This window comes from Amphiura filiformis, chromosome 7 (assembly GCF_039555335.1).
Source record: "Amphiura filiformis chromosome 7, Afil_fr2py, whole genome shotgun sequence".
Taxonomy (NCBI): Eukaryota; Metazoa; Echinodermata; class Ophiuroidea; order Amphilepidida; family Amphiuridae; genus Amphiura; species Amphiura filiformis.
In genome coordinates, this window is record NC_092634.1 from 14,403,360 (window position 1) to 14,429,075 (window position 25,716).

The window sequence follows — 25,716 nt, forward strand, 5'->3', positions numbered from 1 at the left end:
CGAGCAAAATCAGTCGGAAGTCGGATATATTGATTTTGAGATATAACCAAAAAATGGGTTTCCTTTTGTGTCCTATTGTTTTGAAAACTCTTTAACTGCTCATATCTTTTGAACTGTAGTCCAAATTCAGTAGGGTTTTCTGCAAAATGTAGCTTTGCAAATTTGTTTACAATCCTATAAGAGACTGAAAATTGAATATGTTTGACTTCAGACCGATTTTGCTTGATCACACCACATATGTTGACTATTAGTTAGCCCTCATTTATTTACTAATTATAAAATTCATAGTGATTACAAGTCTAAGTTCAAGTACCTGACTAACTAACCCGTGTAAACAATTAGTTAACTCTAGTTAATAATCCACTAACCCTATTAAACAATTAGTAGTATCCATTCATCCATTATCAACACCGGTTCTGATAATTAATTCATAGCGATTTAAGCAGAGTTCAACTACTTGATTCGTTAACCCATGTAACAATTAGTGAACTCTGGCCACTAACTCTAGTAAACAATTAGCAGAATCCATTCATCCATTATCAACACCGGTTCTGATAATTAATTCAAAGCGATAACAAGCTGAGTTTAACTACTTGACTTGTTAACCCATGTAACAATTAGTGAACTCTGGTTAATAATCCACTAACTCTAGTAAACAATTAGCAGAAGCCATTCATCCATTATCAACATTGGTTCTACTAATTAATTCAAATCAATTACAAGGTTTAGTTCCACTACTTGACTTTCATGAGGACATGCTCTATAACCTTATTGCTTCCCAAGTACCTTAGACCACCTAATAATTATTTCCCCTCTAAGGCCCATACACAAGTCTGTCTTATTGTGCCACATCCGTTGCTCAGGCTATGAGCTAGACGGCTTCATAAGCAGCCTCAATTAAACTTGCTTCTCACATTTCGCTCGCCAAAAAACGTGTATCATCAAACATTTAGCGTTGATGCTTGCTGTAATTAAAGAATGGATTTTTAATGCATACTCAGGAGGATTTCTGTAAGCTAAGAATGCTATCAGAGGGAGAAAAGAAGTCTTGGATGGCACAAATTGTCATCAGTAACATCTATTTTGTATTTTCATTTGCAATTATTTGACACTTATCTTTATCTCTATCAGCAAGTGCATCTATGGCTTCAGAATTTTTAATTTTGAAAACAAATGCACAGGTGCAATATACAGACTTAACAATAAATACTCAAAATACTTGTCCATGTGTGCATATAACCCCACACATCCTCCCCCCACACACCCACCCTCCTCATACAACACCTATGATTTTGGTTATTTTGGTAAGATTCAATCAGTCAATTCAAATGACCCAACATATGCTTGCTTGTGCTATTGACTCTACAAAACTTACACATGTAATACAGTGCATTGACCAAAATAACTCCCATACGATAAAAATATCCTACATAGCAATCAAATACATATTTATAAACCTATGAAATGTTTACAATAGACTGCTGTACATGCAATACTGCAATATAAGACACTTAGCTATACAGGTTAGGTAATAAATGAGTATTCCAACAGTGGTCTTGATCCAGTTCAACTGGATCATTTCAAGATCTAGATCTAGTACACATATATTTGTGACATGTAGGCTATATATTTTGTCCAAATTCACAGTGCTAAAATGTCATATAAATATAAATAAATTAAAAAATCAGTTTTTAGAGTTCCCCATGTGAGTGCATAGATCAAACAAATCTACATCAAGCGGAATCATTATGGATTCAAATGGGATCATGTAGACCTCCTTCTAGTGACATGAAGGCAGCTTTAATAATTAACCTAGGCACATTGAGCTGAGCCCAATGGCGATGATTTGTCATCTATAGGAACACCTGCATGGCATCCCTCTATGCCAGGCACATTAGCATGACAACACATAATAAATCTGCAGATAGGTACTACTTCTAATTTCACAAATTTCGGAAGTGAAATTGATTCCAAGATTTTTATGCACAAACTATTTGTTCTTCCTATATGCCTAGAAAATGTACAAATTCACAAAAATTTCATGTCGCAGAAACATGAGTTCTCTCTAACCTACAATATATTTTAACATTTCCTTTTCACGGAAATACTATTAAGCAAATTAGGAACCTACTAAAGTGAACTTGTGCACATCCTGCCAATAAAACTATATATAACTCAAAAAAATAATTAAGGAGCAATTTGCAAATTGAAACCCTTACAAAATTTATGACATTGCTATACATATTTCAATTACTACTATTAATTATGCTCAATATCTGGAGAACAATGAATATCTTACACATTTGGGGCTCACTATTGCATGTAAGGCATATAATTCTCATTCAAACAAATATTAGTTCTATGTGAACTTCATGTGATGATAAGATCTCTATGCTCTCTTTCTAATTGTTCAAAACATAACATGCTCCAAAAGGTTGAAATTAACTACTGACTCAAGTTATTAATCTGTTCATTATTAGTTATTACAACCCAAAGGCATACAAAAAAATGAACTTAAAATTACAAATTAATAACTCAATTTCTATTAAACCAATTTCTTAATTCACCTGTTCCCAATATCCACATTGTTTCCTACCACTGATACTGGGGCTCCTGGATAAGTGTTCCTACTCATAAATAACCCCAGATATTATCTAGATTATCAATGCCATAATTGTGACCTAGATTTAAGGTATCTTAATGGGCTATTCCAGTTGAAATCCATACACCTCTATGGAAGACATTACCTTGATCTTCCACACAAGGAGTGTGAATTTCAAATGGGGTTACCTGAATTGGTGACTCCACTTGAAATATACACCCCCTGTGTAGGAAATTAAGGTCATGTCTTCCACAGAGGGTGTATGGATCTCAACTGGAATAGCCCAATGTCTAAACCAAGTAATAGATTTATCTTGAGGTGGGCAAGATGTAATGATGATACCTTGTTGTTTGAAATCTGATAAAAAGCAAAGCTTACTTCATGAAGTTCATGGATATGTCTGCAAGCAAGGTGGGACACTTGACTTTAAATCTTAATGTTATAGTGAGTATTATGATCTAAAAATGAACACTCTGTTGTATCTACCATCTGCCTCAAAGGCTAATGTAGTTTCCGGTTTTCATCCTATTAATGTTAGTGCGATTTGTAACAAGTAGAACCGTTTTCAATCTTGGCAAATATAACAGTATTTAGGATGTTTCCAAATGGTTGGCAATTTGCTATCTACTGAAGATAGCAAACATGAATACCCAAATGACATCTTGCCTATCAATAGCATACTCATGACCTACATTGTATATTTGTAAATATCTAAACCAAGTAATAGATTAATCTTGAGGTGAGCAAGATGTAATAATCTTAATGTTATAGTGAGTATTATGATCTAACAATGAAGACTATGTTGTTGTATCTATCATCTTCCTGCTAGGCTACTGCATACAGTTGTGTAAGTTCATAGGCTAATCCAGTTTCTGGTTTTCATCCTATTAATGTCAGTGCGATTTGTAACAAGTAGAACCGTTTTCAATCTTGGCAAATATTTAGGATGTTTCCAAATGGTTTACAAGTTGCTATCTACTGAAGATAGCAAACATGAATAAATAGTGATTAAATATACCCAAATAACATCTTGGCTATCAATCAATAGCATAACTATGACCTACATTTTAGGTTTGTCTTGAGGTGAGCAAGATGTAATGATACCTTGTTGTTTAAAAAATCTGATAAAACCAAAGCTTTCCTCATGGAATTGCCTGCAAGCAAGGTGAGACACTTGAATTGAAATCTCTTATTTTACAGTGAGTATTATGATCTAAAAATGAACACTATCTTGTTGTATCTACAATCTTCCTACAGGGCTAATGCAGTTTCCGGTTTTCATCCTGTTATACTTCATTCAACTTATAAATGGCAGACTCATAACATCACGGCTTGGTAGAGAACCATTAGAATGTTATGCACACAGTTGAGCACAGCAGCTATGCTAGATGCACTTATGTGAATTTATGAGCATAAATTGGGACTTTATTGATGCACACAGTAACACAAAAATGAATACTTTTTGCTATTTATAAGTCAACAAAGTATAGTGTTTGTGAAATTTGTCAGAGTACAAAAACCACAAGTTTGATAAAAACCAGTTTTTTCATTAGGAGACTGACCCCCTCCCTCTAACGTTAGTTTGAAACTTTTAAAATTCCAACCCGAAAGATCAATTTTGACTGATACCAAACTAGTTTTTACAAACATAATGAAACTTTTTTCCCCTCCCTCTCATTTATAGAAAATCATCAAACTTTGGATTTGTTTCCAACAAGAATAGCTGTTTTCAAACTTGGAAAATATACAAGTGTTTGGAATGTTTCAAAATGATTTACAATTTGCTATCTACTGAAGATAGCAAACTCTGTTATACAAATGATAGAACACCTAAGGAACAATAAATAATTCATTTTATATCCTTAATTTTCTTAATTCAACTTGTGTAAAATAAGCTTCCAGTTGCTGTCTACTGTAGATAGTAAATTTTGATATTAAATGTCATAATTCAAAATCTTGCAGTTACCTACTTGAAATGCAAAGTTTATATGACCAAAATAGGTTTTTCTGTCACAAACTGCTGAAATCTGATGGAAATACAATTCACTTTAATTTCATACAGGATATGGTAAGTGTTTGATCAATACGCCTGAGAGTTATCTATATACCACTAATTGTAATCCATGTATGTATCACTAGAATTTCAAACATACTCATCTGTTAGGTCTGAGTTCTTTGACACGAATGTATGTACATCCACTGAATGACCTTTGAATGTATGATGGGGTACACAACCTCATACCCCACAATATAAGGTCAAATTATGATATTTGATTGCTAAATGAGGGTTGATGAACTGTGGAACTGGCAATGATGTCATTGTGGTTTGCAGCATCTATTTCTGGCACACCAACAGACAAATATGTTATCACTAATCTCAAGGGCTAAAAAGGGAAGTTGTTTTGTACCTGTGTACTGTATCTCTGAATCTCTATGATGCGGAATTCCTGGAAAGAATATGTTAAAAACGTCACTGATGGGAAAACGACGGTGTCAGGCGATATGTTCTTCCTTGAATGTTCAAAAGGAGATCATTATTTTTGCATCCTTTTAAATAAAAAATGTATGCCACATCAAAACAACTTATATAAACTTACATGGAAGGGAATTCTATATTTCTACTTCTTGTAAACAGCTAAACCTAGATGATACAGACTTCTAACAAATAATATGCTGACAGTTAATCCCATTTAGGCATAAATTATTACCTTTCGTACATCACACAAATCTAGTTCAAATAAATAGCACTAAATAAAAGTCCTGTTATTGAAAGAATGCTATTTGAGCAGTGCTTGCATTTTGAAGTAGAAAGAATTTTTATCACCTTGAATGCACTACACTCTCCTTAATTTGATCATTGGTAGGTGTTCCATTACTACTATTATCACTATACACAATCTTCAGGGACGGGTAATTCCCTTCTTTTACAGATCAAAATTTGCAAAATTTGCAAAATTTGCAATTTGCAAAATTTGCAATTTGCAAAATTTGCAATTCAGGATTCAAAACCAGATAACACTCAAAAAAATAAAACGCTTTCTTCCAAATGCCACCACAAGTTTTATGCCATATATATTTGAGCCATGAATCCTTCACACAGCAGTAAGGTAATTGCTAAACTCGCTATAGTGTGTTTGGATTGAATTTCAAATCCCCAGATACCATAGTAACCACCATTAATTACACTAACAAGGTATGCTGTAAACAAGCCATCCATCTAGGCAGACTACGTAAGAGACTAGACAGTCTGTACAAGAGACTACAATGTAAGTGATACATAACACATGAATCTTTACTTGAAGACTTTGTGAGAGACTATTAGCTTGTTGCAACCAGGATACAGCTAGTAGCCTAGGGTTAATACAAGGGGTAGTCTCAAATTGTATTTTGCTTGCCACAACTATTGATTTGTTTTCTGCCTCGTATAAATAATATAGCTGTGATTTTTTTATACTCGGCGTCTTGCGTGCACCATGATATTGACTTGTTTGCTTGGCTGGGTCAGTTGCGTCCCACCTTAATAAAGATTTTCTTCAGAAAATGTGAGCGAAGAAGAAGGGTTCATAATAAGAAAATATCAAGTTGGCATTTGTTTTTCATTCTTAGTTGAACTGCTAATAACACAAGGTTACTTCATATGAATTGGTAGAGGTTCATTACTGGCTAATTGTATCATATTGAGTGCCTACTTACTTTGTTACACTTTGTTAGTTTAGGAAACTGAATGGAATAAGGAAACACTGTGACCTTGATGCTGATAATGTATGTCCTCATTCAGATGTTTCTTCAGGGATCAAACCTTTGTAGTTTGTACAGTATTTTTTGTGGGACATAAGAGCACATCAAATACATCAAATTGCTTTCTGAATACGAAAAATGTCCTTCTGATATCAAATAATTTTGATTTTTTTGAAATTTGCGATATAATATAAATTTTATTGCAAATTTTTAAAAATTGATATTTTTGACGTTTAACAGTCCTCGAAGTAACATTTATAAATCTAATGATATGTACTTAAAGTGTATGTAGCTGGGAGGAAAAGCTTTCCATCATTTGAAAAGTTGACCTTTTGTACTGAAGCTATACATTTTTTTGCCAAAAAGACCTGAAATTTTAAGGTCTTTTACGCTCTCAGGTCCAACAAATAATACTGTGCAAAAGTTGCTTTCTGATTCCTTAATGGTAGAAAAGCCATTTTTGTGTCTGGAGATACATATCATGGTTCACTATTTAAATTTAAAATTTGGTAGTAGTTGAGTACAATATATGCAAAATGTAAAATCTGCCAACTTAATTATTTGAAGATATTCAATTAAATATTATTGAGGAACATCGCGTACAATATCATTCGACAGGAAAACATATTTTAAAAATAGAGCAAAGATCATAATAAAGGTTAACCTCTTTGTTTAACCTTAGGATTTAACCAAATTTTGATTTTAAGTGCTCTTAGTTCAGCCAACTGTATAAATCATTTCTTCAAGGACACCAGATTTCATCAATAATTGTATCATAAATACATCATCCATATCCAAAACGGCCGCACTGCCCCCTCATTCTCACCGTATACAAACATTATATTAAATTCTATTACCTCCACGACCCATTATTCAAAATCGCGCACTGTGATTTGTTGAAACGCGTCACGTGAGAGCCCATTATTCTGCAATAATCGCTTGGTTATGCGTGCAATATTTCCGCGATATGCGCTGTCACTTACGCGTACGCGCTCTACCTTGAAGTAAACAACATAAAATATTTGTGCCAAAAAATGATTTTTTTTCTCTTAAATCGCACTATTTTCTGGTAATAGAATAGAAATAAAGGGTGCAGCATTATCCTTTACACACAAATAATGTGTCCTCGGCAGTAAAAAGCGTTTAAATAATGGGTTCGCTAAGCCTCACCCATTATTTACGCTTTTACTGCCTCGACACATTATTTGGGTGTAAAGGATAAAGCATTACCCTTTATTTCTTAATTGAAAATCGTTGAAATTGAAAATCAGAATCTACATTTATAATAACAAATTCCATCACAAAAATTCCCACATTATCTTATTTGAGCAAGTGTATCACCTGCAGCAAGGTCTTGCAGTGGTATTAAGATGATCCCTGCTATTATCTCATTAGTGGTAAAGTACTGAGGCTACAAATGCACCGACTGACGGAATCGACCGACACGCCAGCACACATGACTGAGTCATCGTCAGTTAACCAACAACTCACTATACACACATATACAATGAGTGTGTAGTGCAACCTGTGGATGGGTACCTTATATAATCATCAGTATTTTCAATGCAAATATAAGATGTCACAGAACAGGTGCATTTGTTACGTAATTGTAATGGTCTATTCCAGTTGAAAGCCATACACCCCCTATGCAAGGCATGATTTTAATCTTCTTTCGTTATAAATGTTAATATCAATTTTAAAGATTAATCCCATACTACAAATTCAACACCTTTCCCCGTACACTTGTAGTTTGTCCTTGGCAATTGAGATCATGTTGGGGTTTTTTTGGTTTGGTTTTCTTTATTTGTGGTTGTTTAGATCTTAAGCTGTATCTATTAAGCCACTTGCAGTTCCGCCATTATGCACTATAATGCGGGAGAGCCTCGAACTGGCAGCATACATGAATGGGAATTGAACCAGTCATATAACATTCTGTGTAAGGTTACGTAATTCTTCCTTTCATGTATGCTGCCAGTTCGAGGCTCTCCCCGCATATAGTGCATAATGGCGGAACCGTGCAAGTGGCGAATTCCATACAACAGGTGTTTTTCACAATTTTGATCAATTTTATCAACTTCATATAAATGTGAAATTACCATTGTAATAATCACTTTCAAATGAAAATAAACATGTTCAGGTATCAGTAAGACTTGCCCTGTGGTTTTTGCATTAATAATGTATGCAGTTTTCTTGACATGTCAACGTGACACACCTCAAAGAATGGTCAAAATGATACATTCTGTTACCATATTAGGAAGACAAAATATTAACAAAATGCAATATATTCAGTACAAAAATACTCTGTATTAATCCAGCATTTCCTGAAATAGTTCTTGATAATTTTAGATAACACCTTACCACATCAATACTTAGAAACAATATAGGCAATGCATTAACACTACATGTAGCATGCACCCATAAAATGAGTTGCCATATTGGTTAACATAATCCTACATTAAGGCAAAGCATTTCAAATGTCACAGGGTCACACAATGACAAATGCCATTAGAGCCTGTGATAGACACTAGGTAGTATTCACAGGGATTTTTTGAGGTGCGTCATGGGAGACGTTGCCGATGATTATATAGTATGCCGCTGATCACACAGGTGGAATAATTCTACAGAGATGTCAATTTTCTACATGTGTTAATTAGTCAAACTGAATTCGATGAGTAAATTCTGACATTTAAAGTGTGACGTGATGCACAAAATCTGCCACACAGTATAATTTCAATTTGATTACATAAATATTTTCCCAGTGTAAATGAGATTTATTTAAGAATAATGGCAAAAACAATAATGTGGACACAAATCTTTAGCTTATCAGACTAATTTCTTGTATTTTCAACCGATGTTAGTGCAAAAATGCAAAGCATCAAATTTAACAACTCTGAAAATATAATGCATCAGTCTTAACTCTCTCTATGTGGGTGACGAATACAGATTTTACAAATTCAGAAATTTCAGAATTGTAAATTTTCATGACCATATTTAGAATCAGCATGAAAACTGCATTAAAATGAGTACAAACAAGCCTAGTATTGGTTCAGAGGCTCTTACGATAGCTCTTGATATTTTGAGAAAATACCTCCAAACTTGAATTTTTGTATGTTGAACTCTATGGCTAGCAGGCAGAGCGTTATATTTTCAACACCTAGTCATTTTCAGCAGGGATGTTTATGGGAGGATTTAAGGATCTGTTGGGTCATTGTTTATTTAGACTGGTATCATCACTACTCTGATTGGATTGACTATTATCAGATGCTATCTACTGAAGATGAGGCACACAGGTAAACACAGGTGATAGCACCCAAAAGGGCACAGGTATTCCTATTATGTTTCAAATTCTGCAGATTTTCTCCACATATTTTGCGGCAACATGCAGCAAACACAACACTTTGCGTATATTTTCTACATTTTTTACATATATTTTCGAAATATTTTGCGCCATTAAAACAGTAAAACATGGAATTTGTGTTGCACTTTATTGAATAAAAAATACTTTTTGTCATAGTTTCTGTATAAAATTCATCAGGATTATTTTTGTCGATTTTGACTATACAAGTGCTTCAAATATATACAAGTTCTTGTCTTTAAATTGCTTGAATTTACCAAGTTGTTTGAATTTTACACCCCAAATTTTACAAACTAATATCTGCAAAGAAAATATTAAACAAAGCATACTTGTTGAATTTATTACATGCAAGTGTCATAGATATTTTCCATATTTCACCCTGGAATTGTGTTCCCCATTTGCGTGCACACAGCTGTTGGGATTGAGTGGGTTAAGATTAAGATCTTAATGCTTTTTGATCCGATTAGAGATAGAAATTCTACTTTCAAATATCAAATATAGGATAATTATGTTTATTGTAAAAACTGACACACTTTTCACCTGTGCTTGATTTGCTGGGGTTATAGCACTAACAGATATAACAGATGTAATATATTTAAATATTTGTAAAAATACCCAAAAATACAATTTTGAGGTAAAGAATCAACAAGTCTCTTCACTACCATAAGATCAGCAAATACCAATTAAACTTATGATAACAAAAGTGCCATCTCTTAAAATAAGTACATAGTGCTATCTACTGAAGATAGCAAACATATCACATACTGAAGTAAGCATACCTGTTATCTACTGAAGATTTTAAAATGCTGTGCACTGAAGTAGTGTAAATGCTATCTACTGATTATATATTATTCTCTGGAAGATAGCACAAATACTGTACTCAAGCAAATACACAAATGCTATCTTCCAAAGATAGCACAAATGCAAAGAAAATATGCATGCTACCAACTGAAGATAGCAAAACGTTGTGAATGAATGCACAGGCAAAAAATGCTATCTACTGAAGATAGTAAAAAGTGTGTGTGCTACAGAAAATAAAAATGCTATCTACTGAAGATAGCAAACTAAAATTTACTGAGAATTGCAATTGATATGCACTGAAGATAACAAAAAAAGATGTACTACTGTAGCCAGAAAGTACTTTTACCAAATACTATTTACCAGAGATCACAAAATAACAAATTCAAGTTGTCTCTCCCTCTACTTCTGTCTGTATGTCTATCTATATATATGTCTCTCTCTTTCTATTTTTCTTTGTCTCATCTTTCTTTTATATCTCCCACCCTTCTGCACCCACTAGCACCCTTGTTCAATCTATAATCATACTGCATATCATATATTCTGTCTCTTCATCTAAGCCCACACAATTACACCATCAGCAATGTTCTCACCCAACATACAATAATATTTTTACCATACCGTCTCCTACCACCTCAAGGTACCAGCTGACAGACACCAAACTACCGAAAACCAATTTTATCGCAAATGTCACCTCTATCCGTTTCCATTTTTTACTTATAAAACAATTTCATAAAATTTCCTACAAATTACAAAAAACTTCATATTATTAAGTTGGTGTATGTTATTTATTATCTTCATACTTCATTTTATTATGTTTATTCAGCTTAATGTTTTTGCCGAACAAAGTGCATTGCCAAGCCAATGTTCACTTTACTCCCACCTGAGGAAAACTAGACAAATATAATATTGTTTTAAGATCATAAGACAAATATCATCCCGTAAAAAATTACCATCTTGATTCAAAACAAACACTGAACAAGGTGAAATGTTTTTTGTACCATAATAATGAAGAAATATTATCAACAAAAAATATAACATGATAAATTGTAACAATCATGTTATATAAAAGGAACCTTCTTATTTATTAAGACATAGGTGGTTAAGCCCCGAGGTGGGCAACTTATTGAATTTAAAATCAAATGTAGAGAATGAAATGTTAGCTACCCTTAGGAAATGTTGTGTGGGTAGGTAATTTACATCTATGTATCAAAACTTGTGCCTGTTGTAATTAAGCAGGAAATGATACAACTATGATCTACCCAAGTGATGATGTCAGATAAAGGTCTCTGGGATGGCATTCTTTTTAAACTTGAAAAAGTTATAGGGATCAAAGATGTTAGAGTGGGAGAATACAGCCTCTGCCATCTTTGCACGTAGCTCATGGCACAAAAAATAGTATGTACATCTTCAAATTGTTTCAATATGCACCTGATAAACTTTTAATTGCTTGTGCATGCATATGCAACCTGTGTATTGTTCCAATTATGAGTGCCAGGCTCCGATATATCGGGCAACCAAAAGTTGACCTAAGCTTGCCCGATTGGGCAATTAAAAATTTAAAAAATTATCGGAGCCTGATGAGTGCTAAGCACTTCATGTTCAAACCTTTACTTTGAAATCTCATGCTGTAAGATACTCAGAGAATATATCTTACCCTTCCCAGAATCCTTTGCAACATGATGCATCACCTCATAAAATACAGCAGATAACACTTCTATTAATTTGTGTACAGGTTCCCTTTGTTTTCATGTTGAGAATAAATAGACTGGCCAAACATGGGTCAATAGTAAAGAAATAACCATATTTTGCAAGATGTGGATGTGCTCTGTTTACCGAGGTACTTTTTGTCACTATCGTCCCATGTTGCACTACATAGCAAATCAGTACAGAAAATTGAAATGCGAGAAATGCATTATGGGAAGTGTAAGATATCTTCTTTGTAGATACTATTCTGTTCTTCATAGACATTTGATATCCACCTGAGTACATGTAGCATTTACAGGCACCACCTAGGCATACCAGCTGCTTCATTAATGAAGGGGATGTTTACGTTGTAACAGTTATGGTTATGTGCAATAACTCATGTGTGGCGACCTAATTCCCTTAAATTATGTATCTGTGATATTTCACTTACTTGAAAATTCAATTGAAAGTATGACAGTTTTCACAGCACACAAAAAATTACAATTGCATTTACTGATATTGGTCTTGTTCACAGCATGATAATTTCACTACTACCAACTTTATTTGGTGTACAGCAAATTTTTGCAAATCAACTTTACCATGGTAGTCAGCCCTATTTCTTCCTAACTACATTTATTGAAAGTTAAACCACTTGTGACTCAATGTCAAAATTACATTAAATGTCCCATCATTTAGGACAGTGTTTCAATCCCACATTTTGAGGTCGTAACCCCACAACCTGTTGGTTGTGAACCATGAAGTAACCTTCTAATTTACATTTTATGCACAGCAAAATAATGTAATTTTCTTCCACTCAGGTCATTTTCTTCCACTCAGGTCAATCTTTCTTGCAAAATTTTTAACTCCAGCTCCCATAGCAAATTTCTAATAATACAAATTTTACGATAATCTTATTACGCAAAGTTGCAAGACATGCAAACTTATTCATGACACACATTTAATTTCCACATGTTTTGAAACAGCTTACAGTAGAACCAAAAGCACAGCGGCATTTCAAGTATTCTTGTTGCTAATTCAAAGTGACTTTTAAATTGTCTTCTCAGTGAGAGTTCATCTGATTCCTGCAGTGATACGTGCACAGTATTTTAATCACGTGGCATACCAATCACACTCCTTATTGTATTTTGTTTCTCATTTTAAACTGAACTTGGGGTATTCACTTTCCTATGTATGATTACATGTATACCGTCACCCTAGTATGATAATTTATACATAATTTTTTAGCAATAGTACATTACCCATTACTATGTGCATCTACCAAGTCGTTGACCAATGTTTCATGTATACACAACAAATAGTGAATAAATAATAATCTCACTAGTGTTTCAATTCTGTTAAAGTTGACTAATGCAATTATCAAATTAAGCTAAGGTTATTTAATGGCATGCTGATGGCATGCTGATGTTTCCTGTGTTATACATTGGCAAAATCAAAAGGTTACTCTAACTACCAAGACAGCCATCTTCAAATTGAAATCATTTCTTGGCAAATACTTACAAATGTGATTAAAATAGATTATGCATTTACGCTTGTTCCTATAATGTTCATAATGGGCTATGCCAGTTGTAATCCATACACCTGTTGTCCTGTTTATAGAAGACATTACCTTAATCTCCCACACAGTGGTGTAGATTTCATTTAGGTAACCCTATTTGAAATTCACACACCTTGTGTGGAAGATTAAGGTTATGTCCATAGGGGGTGTAAGAATTTCATGTGGAATAGCCCATTGTTCTAATTGTTCCATTAATTTATGCATAATCCTTGGCATATACTGGAATGTATAAATAGGATTCATTATGATTATCTCAAGGACAATACAATACTAAACACAAATACAATCAGCATGGTCCATTACTAATGTCATGTAATCAATAGACAACATATCTATAACATTAAACATGTTCACATGATGGTCTTTGATACGGTTATCTGGAAAAATCAAAGCTCCCATGCATAATGGTTTGTTATTGGATTGTCGCAATGAGGACAAAAAGTACAATTATTCAGCGAAGGCCAACATCAAATGATAAAATTGCAGATAGTTTGTTCCGAAGTTTCTGAAGGTAACATGAAAAAGGGGACTGGAATACCGTAAAAACTTGATAGTTAGCATATGTGCTTACTAACGAGCACTGTGGAAAACATGAAATTCTACCAAAGTCTGGCGCTTTACCAACTGAGCTAATGGGGGTGAGATACAAATTTGCAGGTTTACTTGTTCGTATATAACTATGTGTATCGATGGTTTGCTCAAATCCTTTACAATTTTTTGTGGATGGGGCACTTCATGTTTGCATGTTTTAAAAGTGCTTGATAGTAAGCACATATGCTAACTATCGAGTTTTTATGGTTCCACATAGATAGTATCTGATGGAGGAGAGAAAGTGAAACCTGTCCATTGGTTGGTGGAAAGCATATCAATATGTTACTGCAGACAAAATACAGGTGTACATATTTTACAGAAGGGCTTATTTTTTACTATACCCTAATTTTCAAGAGATGCTTACCCGTTCATGACATGATTTTTTTTTCAATGGTGAAAGGACTTTTTTCTTCCCAAAAGTAATTATTTTTTCTACACCCAAAAAGTACAGAATTTTCAAGTTTGTATACACCTGGCTGACAAAATGCACCCAAATTTCAACATTATGTCAAGTACTGAATCAATTTTAATCAACGATGATAATTAACTGGGTACTCAACCAAAATATTGAAAATATCTAAGGCATGGAGATCAACAAAATTTGAAACAAATACAGGATTCCTCATCACATCGCAAATTTATATCAAAATCTGTTCCAAATATCACCTAGATAGATGTGACCCCAATGTAGATCAAGCAGATCCACCTTAATCTGCATCCGCTCACACCATGCGAACATCATCCATACTAAGTGCTTTTCCCTATAGCAACATATTGGTAAAACAAATCCATCCATACAAGCAGAGAGAAAAAGCTCTTATTAAAACCTGGTAACCTCATCCTTGATATGACCTTCATGTATGAATACAGTCTGATATCTGACAGCAAAAGGATATAACTGAGATGGTATACAATAGCTACCATGTGTACTCTTTTCAACTAAACATACCTTCTGATTTAAGTGCTAAGACGACAGAGACAAAAGCCTCTTCTTTGGGCCCGACCAAAATTTTCTGTTTGAGGGATTTGTTTTTATGATATCAAAAAACAGCCATTTTCTGGTTGAAGATGAATTTTGACTGACATTTTTTGACAAAATATTAAGATAATTTTCAACATATATTTGCAAAATTTCTTTTCAGATTTGTTTAATTTTTGTTTTCTGTTACTTTTTAGTGTCACCTCTTCCAGAAGAAAGAAATTTTAAAATAATGTTTTAATCTTGTCCGACCCTACTTGGCAAATTTGTTTATCTTGATTCACTATACTTCAAGAAATTCCCCCCATGTCAAAAAAAGAAATCTACGCCACTGGATTCTTGCATAGATTTCTCTAAACGCATGTTGCAAGAATCAGAATTGATTCTCCCCAAATCATACCTATTCTGCACACAGTAAGATGCAATGATCAGTCTATTCTCACTCAATTTGAGAGATTCAAGTTTGATCCATGCAAAGTATGACGAAATTGAGCCCTTGCCTATAGCATTTTCTTATGGGCAGCCATAAGTTTGACAGAGATACATCCCTTCATGTCTTCACATGACAAGTCTAGTCTTAGCTACAGATTTGGTTTCATATTATAAGCATAGCTTTTACATTGCTATACACAATCCCTGTATTGGTGAGCACGCTTTGATGTGAAACAAGCGGAAATTTCCTGTCCTTAGGATATATCAAGCATGACGATTTAAATATTTTGATTATTTGAATATCGGCAATATTTCAGTTTTCTACAACTTTTCTAGGTCACCTGATCTGATTAAGGAGTGATTTATACCAATTTATATATTAAAATTAAAAAAAATAAAGTTCACATTGATAATTCTTCTGCATAGCTGTACCTTGCAAACCAAAAATCAAATCCTTCACATTTTTAAAATTTGTTAGTTCTTATTTTCATTTTTCTAAAAACATATGAGAAAAAAAGTACAATCATGCTTACAATTGGTATAATAAATTTTGATATAGGTATCAATATTTAAGTGCAAATTTCAAATCTACCATTGCGTAAAACCAACTTGATGTTTGCACACTGAGTGATGATATACTGAGAAGCTATTAGACATTCCGTGATACAACGCTAATGCAAATACACACTCAGGCATACATAAAATTACAACGCACGCTTCACTTACTAGATATAACAAATATACGCCATGTACATCAATTACCCATGCACACAATGAACTTAAACCAAAACCAGAGCATCATTTGGCGACATAATTTCATTTTTGATGCACGGGTATGGGATTGAAAGTTCAACTCCACTGATGGAGAGGAAATATGCCATGTCATTGAAAGAATGTACTGAATGGCTACTGTGTGCAAGATTTAAAATCTTTTAAAATTTGTAAATATCTAAACTTATATATTATTCAATGTAAAGGTGATGCATTTCTTTTAGGCCTTTGGCTTTGTAATGCATCTACCTCATCACATCATTATTTTCAACATTGTTTATCTCTGTTATGCTGATTATACGTATTATATGTATTGATATTATATGTATTGATGATGATGAAAACTAAAATGAATGAATGAATGAATGTCATTGTAAATCCAACATGTTGTCTATTTAATTCATGCATCAGTAGCATTTGAGTTGTTAGGTGACTATTTGCTCCAAGGAGCATTTCAAGAACCTCTATCCCACTTTTGACATCTGAAATAGCGATAAAATTCTTTTAATGCAACAAACGGCAGCTTTTAGAAATGCACTAATACAAAAAACTACCTTAGGTTAATTTCATTTTACAATTGGTTTATATCATGAATTTCACGCTGTATGATAAAGAGAAGCTTATAAATATGCCCTGGATCTGACCTTGACCGTGTTCAATGGATGGGTTAAAAATCTTATCAGCAATATCTGTTTGTATCAATATGATGCTATCAGAAGTAATGTACATCCTTATAATATTCAGGGATGATGCTGGAATAACACTTGTTAGATGCTCGACTTCTCTGCAATTTGCAAACTGACCAATCGGTTATCTCCACAATATCATTGTTTTGTAGGTTTTAATTCAGACATAATATGCCATCGTAGTGAATACGTCATAGCTTAGTGATTGGTTCAGGCTTAGTTTGCACACCTGTTAGCAACCCATTGACTTTGTGTTGTGATCATTTTGATTGTGGTTCCGAACACAAATAGTATGAACCAGTTGACCAGGCAAGGATTGATTTTGACATTACAGTACAATGGCAAATACAAACAAATTGTTAGGTGAAGGATTTCCAATTTGAATGAAAATCCTTTATATATGCATCTCCATTGTACAGAATCAAAATGTGTGCAAATTATAATCCTTTTTTCCTTTTTCTTCTTTTTCTTTAATTCATGATGTTGATTAATATCTGATTGCATAATAATATTTATATTGTGTGCTGATTTGATCAAATTTCATTTTATTTTAAATGATGAGAAGAAAAAATTCATTGGGAATTATATCGCAGACTTAAGAATGGACAAACATATTGAAGGGAAAAGGAAAACCTTTGCTCCACATATGATGAAAAATTTCCACGATAACAACACATTTATCAGACTGAATCAGTTGATTTCAGCGAGTGCTATAAATATTGTTCAAATTAAACCTTCCCCCTGACTCCATTGTATAATTTATTGCTTGCTTGTTTGATACAGCTTGATATTGCATAGCGATATTCCTTGCTTGACCACAACTAGTAACCAATATTTAGGGCACTTCTGATATCATTTGCTAAGCATTGGCTTCAATAATTATATGAGTAAATTAGATGATCAAATTACATAACCTAGCATCTTACTCAGTGTGAATATGATTAACCGTATTGTCATTCTTAAATTATTTCACTAAATATTTGCAAAGAGTGAATCATACAGGCTTGTTGTGTTCTTTTAAGAAATGTGTGGCTACCTGTTTGTTTGTCTTTATTTGTTTTAATTATGGTAAAATGTACATTTAGTGCTTGTTAAACATAGTTTAATACAAAAGATAAACTCTTTCAGCAGAAGTCAAAAGAAGAACAAGAGGAACAAAATTTGCTGAGCACATCATGGAGAGTTATACCTCCGTCTACAGCCAAAAGACAGGCTATCCATATAACATACAAGGATCTCACTGATTCTTTTATTTTCGATGAACATTCTCTGATATACTACTCCGTGTTTTTCATCATTAATCTTAACTTCAACCATTGCCTTCACATTGACCATGAAAAATACATCACCACAAATAGTAAGACATAACAACTTACAATCAGAAACTTTAACCAGAACAGACACATGCACGTCCTCCTCCATCCCTAGAATATTAGAACACACCTAGAAACAACCTCACAGATTCAACTGTAGCACATACATATCCTGATACCAACAACCTATGTGACCGACAACTCTAAATATCTCATATTTTCATAAGAAATAAATTAAATTTCTTTTCCACAAACTATTACATGTAGTTTCACCGGGAGTTTCACTGTCAGATATGTCCCCTTTTGAGGCAAAGCAAAGAAAATCACTATTTAATTCCACCGCATATGTTGCCAATGCATGTCACTCTGTCAATTGTGACTGAGGTCGGTCCTTATGATGTGTTATGACCTTCCCACTCACCATATAAGTACAGTACATTGAACATCACATGCATGTTTGACTGTTACTTTGATCGTGATAATTTAACGACATACTCTGTTGTTTTATACTAAATCTCTGATTTTGTCACATCATGTAAAGCTTTGATTTTTGCAGGGTATGTTAGTTTTACTAAAGTACATTACAATTGTGTAAAAATCTGAATTTTGAAAAACATTGAGGGTGTCCTTCCTCCCAAATGTTACAAGATGGCTTGAAATTCCCCTAATGGAACATTTTGAAGGACAGCAAGTATTGATACAAAAATACTTAAAACCCAAATGAGAGCAAGGTGGGTTGATGCTGTATACTCAATAAGGCCAAAAAAATTGTTTGGTTGCCCTTCCAAGACACAAAAATTTGGAGGGCCGGTAGGATCAACCTTTTTTTTTTCATGGGCTCTTCCTTCATTTTCCCCCATTTTGAAAAGACAAGTATTGACAAATGCTTGATCATTTGTGCATTTTTGGAGTGAATTTAAATAGAAATATTTTTTTTAATCAAATATGCATTTAATAAATAAAAAAGTTGAATAACAAAAATGTCCTTGATACTGTCCAAATTTAATGTTTTTTCTAAAAAAGTGATTATTAAAAAAAATGTTTTAATTTTTTTCGATCGGTCGCTGAGGGCACCGAACATAATTTTTTTGCCTAACAATGACAATAGATAACCATCCAAAACTACAATCAAGATTAGTATTATAATCTTTTCATCAAGCAATAACACAGTCATCAATTTACATAAAACTAGTTTACATTATTCAATTTCCATCTTATAAATACATTATATATTATCCAGGTCAGCATCTGACGACGTTAATACTGATGAAGTGTTTGCGCTCACTTTATTTTTCGCATGCACGCATGGTTAGCAACGTTGAAATGTATCGGTACTGTTTACATTGAAACAAATGCAGGGATGCGCTCATCAGTAATTTAGAGCAGTTGACACCTATACGGTGTAGTCTGAATCAAGACTGATTAAACATGCACTATGCGAGGATGGATGCCTGCTGATGATGTAAATACAGTAAGGTGAGGATGACAAGTTCATCCTTGTTTAAGGCACTTTGCAATTCCTTGAAAACAAATGAATTTTTGCTCTGGTTTTGCTACCTTAAGTAACCTGTTAATTTAATTATCATTGGTATTTTCACACCCTGAACACAGGCTTTGAAATAATTATGAATTGTTTTTGTAGTTGTGTCTAAAAATTGTACCCTATTATTGACGTAAAGATGTTATGCCCTTAGAAATGTGGTGCATTTTTCAAAGTGTGCTTATCAATTAGAAAACAGTTTTGCAAGTTTGTACATCACTGTGAAAGTTGCTTCCCAACAAAGACAATTTAAGACACAACTTTTAATGTGTAGGATAGGGCTTCTGTTGAGATCTGCATACACATATTTTTACACCACAATATTACATGCGCCTGTAAAAGATAGCATTTTTACAGTTTTGAACAGGAGCATGAAATCCACCTAGAAATATGGTTCTGCCCTCCATACCTATTTGCATAAGTATTTCACACCACCAATGTGATATGATATAAACTGAATTACTGCTGTGAACATGATATGGTACGGCATAGCTCTATGACAGTGTATATAGCAAATAGTTATGAATATTACATGGGTTGTCTACTCTACATATTAAATTCACAGCTTTTTGAACTAGATAGGAAAAATAGTTCACAAAGGATATTGGTTTCTGGCAATGGGTTATTCTATTTGAAATCTATATACCCTGAAGGCATTACCTTAATCTACCACACAGGGGGTGCAGATTTCAAATGTAGTCACCCATTTAGGTAACCCCTTTGAAATCACACTCCCTGTGTGGAAGGCTATGTCTTCCACAGGGGTGTATGGGTTTCAACTGGAATAGCCTAAATAATGCACCTTCAAATATCACAGATTACATAAACCCTTAAAAAAACCCATATCTTTGAGCACAATTAACTAAAATAATAATCACTTGATAGGATCCAAGCCCCATCTGCATAGAGAGAAAGGTGATCTCTACATTCAGTGCTGTACAGTGTTTTCCTTCACTGCAGCTTGTTATGTTACAAGGGACCCAGAACAAGTTTATTCAAATAACATCAAACCAAGTTAAAAGCTGCGGATATCCTACATACCCAACTGAACATCATTTGATACTCAAAGGATTCATATTCTTACAAATGTACTTTTGTAACCTAACACATGTTAAATAAACACCTTGTGATGAAATTCATTTGGAAAGACAAGTACCTACAAAAAACAAACACCAAGTAAAGCCCTCGGTAAAGCCCCCTCAAAAAGAGAGGAACTTCCCCATATACCCCACCTCTTACTAATTCTCTTACTGATTCATCTCTTGATGTCATCTCAAACCCTTATTAATCTATGGTGGCACTAATGAAGACCTTACGGGACAGGTTGACATTTTTCTAATTGTATCAGATGTGTGAATGCTAAAATTACGTGTGATGAACACGACTGCAAACCTGCGTGATGGGATTTGCCCAGGCTCTACAACACAAGGTCAAGTTGCATTTGCGTCACGCTTTTGGTTAGCAAAAACCTCTTTATAAGACTCAGTAAAAACAAGAGCACATAGCTTATCTTTTTTTATTGCTACAGTTTGCTTTGGATTAACAAATGCCTGGTTATTGCAGGAATTATTACGCTTCTGATGTCAGACTTTGTATACAGCCCCCAAGGGAAAATGACCGTGTACTGCTCTAGTATCTAAGGGAGTTCCGATGTAAACATCGCTGTTAACACAGAATAAAATCACTTTTGGAAGTCTTGGCAATAAACAGCTGGTTGACTTTTTAAAGATTTTGTGTGGGAGGATGTTGAAAAACATTCTACAAAATTTATAGGCATAAAAACAAAACATGTTAACTTTAGTTGGTCATGTAAGTCCAACTCGATATTTTCCAGGAAAAACAAACCAGCAAAACAAGTTGAGGGGATGATGCTAGAAGGCCTCATCTGCAATAGCTGCCAGGTGTTTAGATATGTACAATATACATGATATAGAATGCGGAGATTGTAAAATGTCGTGAGGGCAGCTATTGAAGATTGCGCCTTCTTGCTTTAACCCCTCAAAAATATAAATAAAAATGTAGGACAAATGTCACATCCATTGGGTTGTTCCAGTTGAAATCCATACACCCTATGGAAGACATGATCTATCTACCACATAGGGGGTGCAGATTTCAAATGGAGTTACCCATTCAAGAACCCCCATTTGAAATTCACACTCTCTGTGTGGAAGATTAAGGCCATGTCGTCCATTGGGGTGTATGGATTTTAACTGGAATAGCCCATTGTAGCTCAGAAGACCTAATTTTTTGTGTGATTTTATTTACATTTAGACTCTATCTCATGCTAAAAGTGAACTGAATTGTGTCAACTTTCATATTAGCACCACCTTGCACAATTACGTCAAACATAAAACTCTCTGCACAATACAAAACTTGTTGTATTGATAGCTAAACAATACCAAAAGCCATTAATTACAGTTCTAATGTGTCTAAAAGAACATTATGCAATTTCTTCAGGCAAACTATGCCAGGACAATGTTATATATACTCTTTAATCAAAGAAACATAGAGGAACAAAACGTAAGAAATGCCTCCTGGTGGTTTTTTGTGAAGACTCTTAGATGACGTAAATTGATGTAGTATTACGTTTTCGACAGCCTAATTATTCACGAGTCTAGCGCACAAGAATGTATATACTTGTCATGTCTGCTACATTGCCATTGTAAAACATTTCATTTAAATTCAAAACACTGCCAGACAAATTGATTTGGCTCAATTAAAACCCATCATCTTTACTTTTCAACATTGTCAACTCTCCGTCCGAACTATTATATATTTTTCCATGTGACGCAATCATGCCAAATAAAACGTCTGTCACATGATACCAATTTGTTTGTCTGTTCCTCTCATATTCTTGCTGCTTTAACCTTTTCCATCCAAAATTGGATTTACACTTCTGGGTGTCCTTTTTTCTTTTTCCTCTCTCTCCTCCTCTTTATTTCTCTTTTCCCTCTCTTATTACCTTTGTACCTTTTTATTACCTATTGTTCTCTCTTGCTCCTCCTCTCAATCTTCTTCTCTCTTTCCACCTGTCTTTCTCTCCTCTCCTCTCTCTCGATCTCACTTTCTCTATCTTATACCTCTACATGTCTTTCTCTTAAACCTCTCTATAGTTGGTTCAGGTTTAATAATTGGCAAAAAACTCATAACATTGTGTATTGATATAGAATGGGGTGCGCACACTTGGACCCAGCACTTACGCTAGTTGCATGTTGCGCAATGCGTCACTTGCACGCTTATATTGGGACTTAATTGAGGCATACAGTGACAAAAACCAAATAATTTTCACAAGCATATCAAACTATACATGTCTCTCACTTATACCTCTCTACACGTATCTCTTATACTACTCTACAGTCTTTCTCTGTCCTCTCTCTCGCCTCTCTCTCTCTCACCCTCTCTTTCCATATCCCTTTCACTCTTTCTACATGTATTGCTCTCTATTTTCTCTCTCTCTTCCTCCCTCTCTCTCTTTCCCCTCTGCTTTCCACCTACACATGTCACCTTGATAGTTTCATGTCATGGCTACAATAACAGCTATGATTACTATGTCAAACCACACTGGCCACATCACCACAAATCAAATAATGCTAGGTTCACTATGATACACACAGGATGTATGCTCTAGTTATACTCCATGTTGTCTCTACATATATATTTGCACACATAAATGGGACAGATTGGTAAAACCCTCATCAATCTCATTCTGATTACATTACTGAATGATCCAGTGCTAATAACATATCAACCTTATTTACAGTTGACATTTAAATCTGATTGACTATCGCTATCATCAGTATATAGCATTAAACCTTGATTATTGCTATCTTTAGTAGATAGTACATGTATAAAGGATTGAATCTTGATTATTGCTATCTTCAGTTGACAGTATATAGCATTAAATCCTTATATCCTTATTTGCAGTTCACATTTAAATCTGATTGACTATCGCTATCATCAGTATATCGCATTAAAATAAATCTAGACTATTGCTATCTTCAGTAGACAGTATATAGCATTAAAATAAATCTAGACTATTGCTATCTTCAGTAGACAGTATATAGCATTAAAATAAATCTAGACTATTGCTATCTTCAGTTGACAGTATATAGCATTAAAATAAATCTAGACTATTGCTATCTTCAGTTGACAGTATATAGCATTAAATCCTTATATCCTTATTTGCAGTTCACATCTAAATCTGATTGACTATCGCTATCATCAGTATATAGCATTAAAATAAATCTAGACTATTGCTATCTTCAGTAGACAGTATATAGCATTAAAATAAATCTAGACTATTGCTATCTTCAGTTGACAGTATATAGCATTAAATCCTTATATCCTTATTTGCAGTTCACATTTAAATCTGATTGACTATCACTATCATCAGTATATAGCATTAAAATAAATCTAGACTATTGCTATCTTCAGTAGACAGTATATAGCATTAAAATAAATCTAGACTATTGCTATCTTCAGTAGACAGTATATAGCATTAAAATAAATCTAGACTATTGCTATCTTCAGTTGACAGTATATAGCATTAAAATAAATCTAGACTATTGCTATCTTCAGTTGACAGTATATAGCATTAAATCCTTATATCCTTATTTGCAGTTCACATTTAAATCTGATTGACTATCGCTATCATCAGTATATAGCATTAAAATAAATCTAGACTATTGCTATCTTCAGTAGACAGTATATAGCATTAAAATAAATCTAGACTATTGCTATCTTCAGTAGACAGTATATAGCATTAAAATAAATCTAGACTATTGCTATCTTCAGTTGACAGTATATAGCATTAAAATAAATCTAGACTATTGCTATCTTCAGTTGACAGTATATAGCATTAAAATAAATCTAGACTATTGCTATCTTCAGTTGACAGTATATAGCATTAAATCCTTATATCCTTATTTGCAGTTCACATTTGAATCTGATTGACTATCGCTATCATCAGTATATAGCATTAAAATAAATCTAGACTATTGCTATCTTCAGTAGACAGTATATAGCATTAAAATAAATCTAGACTATTGCTATCTTCAGTTGACAGTATATAGCATTAAAATAAATCTAGACTATTGCTATCTTCAGTTGACAGTATATAGCATTAAAATAAATCTAGACTATTGCTATCTTCAGTTGACAGTATATAGCATTAAAATAAATCTAGACTATTGCTATCTTCAGTTGACAGTATATAGCATTAAAATAAATGTAGACTATTGCTATCTTCAGTTGACAGTATATAGCATTAAAATAAATCTAGACTATTGCTATCTTCAGTTGACAGTATATAGCATTAAAATAAATCTAGACTATTGCTATCTTCAGTTGACAGTATATAGCATTAAAATAAATCTAGACTATTGCTATCTTCAGTTGACAGTATATAGCATTAAAATAAATCTAGACTATTGCTATCTTCAGTAGACAGTATATAGCATTAAAATAAATCTAGACTATTGCTATCATCAGTATATAGCATTGAATCTTGACTGTTGTTATCAGGTTATTCAGGTTATTGATCGCTAGATGGAAGTGGACATGATACATATTACATATAGGATTCCATGCCTGTGCGGGGATTTGAACCCAAGCGACCAGAACTATGAACACTTTGAATTGTTAGCACCA

General features: G+C 33.7%; 1 protein-coding gene across 1 annotated transcript in view; it reads right to left on the reverse strand.

Annotated features, from left to right (window-relative positions):
* The window catches only part of LOC140157661 (kinesin-like protein KIF1A), a 204,542-nt gene that overhangs the window by 106,072 nt on the left and 72,754 nt on the right, over nucleotides 1-25,716 (reverse strand). The gene's annotated exons all lie outside the window — the stretch shown is intronic.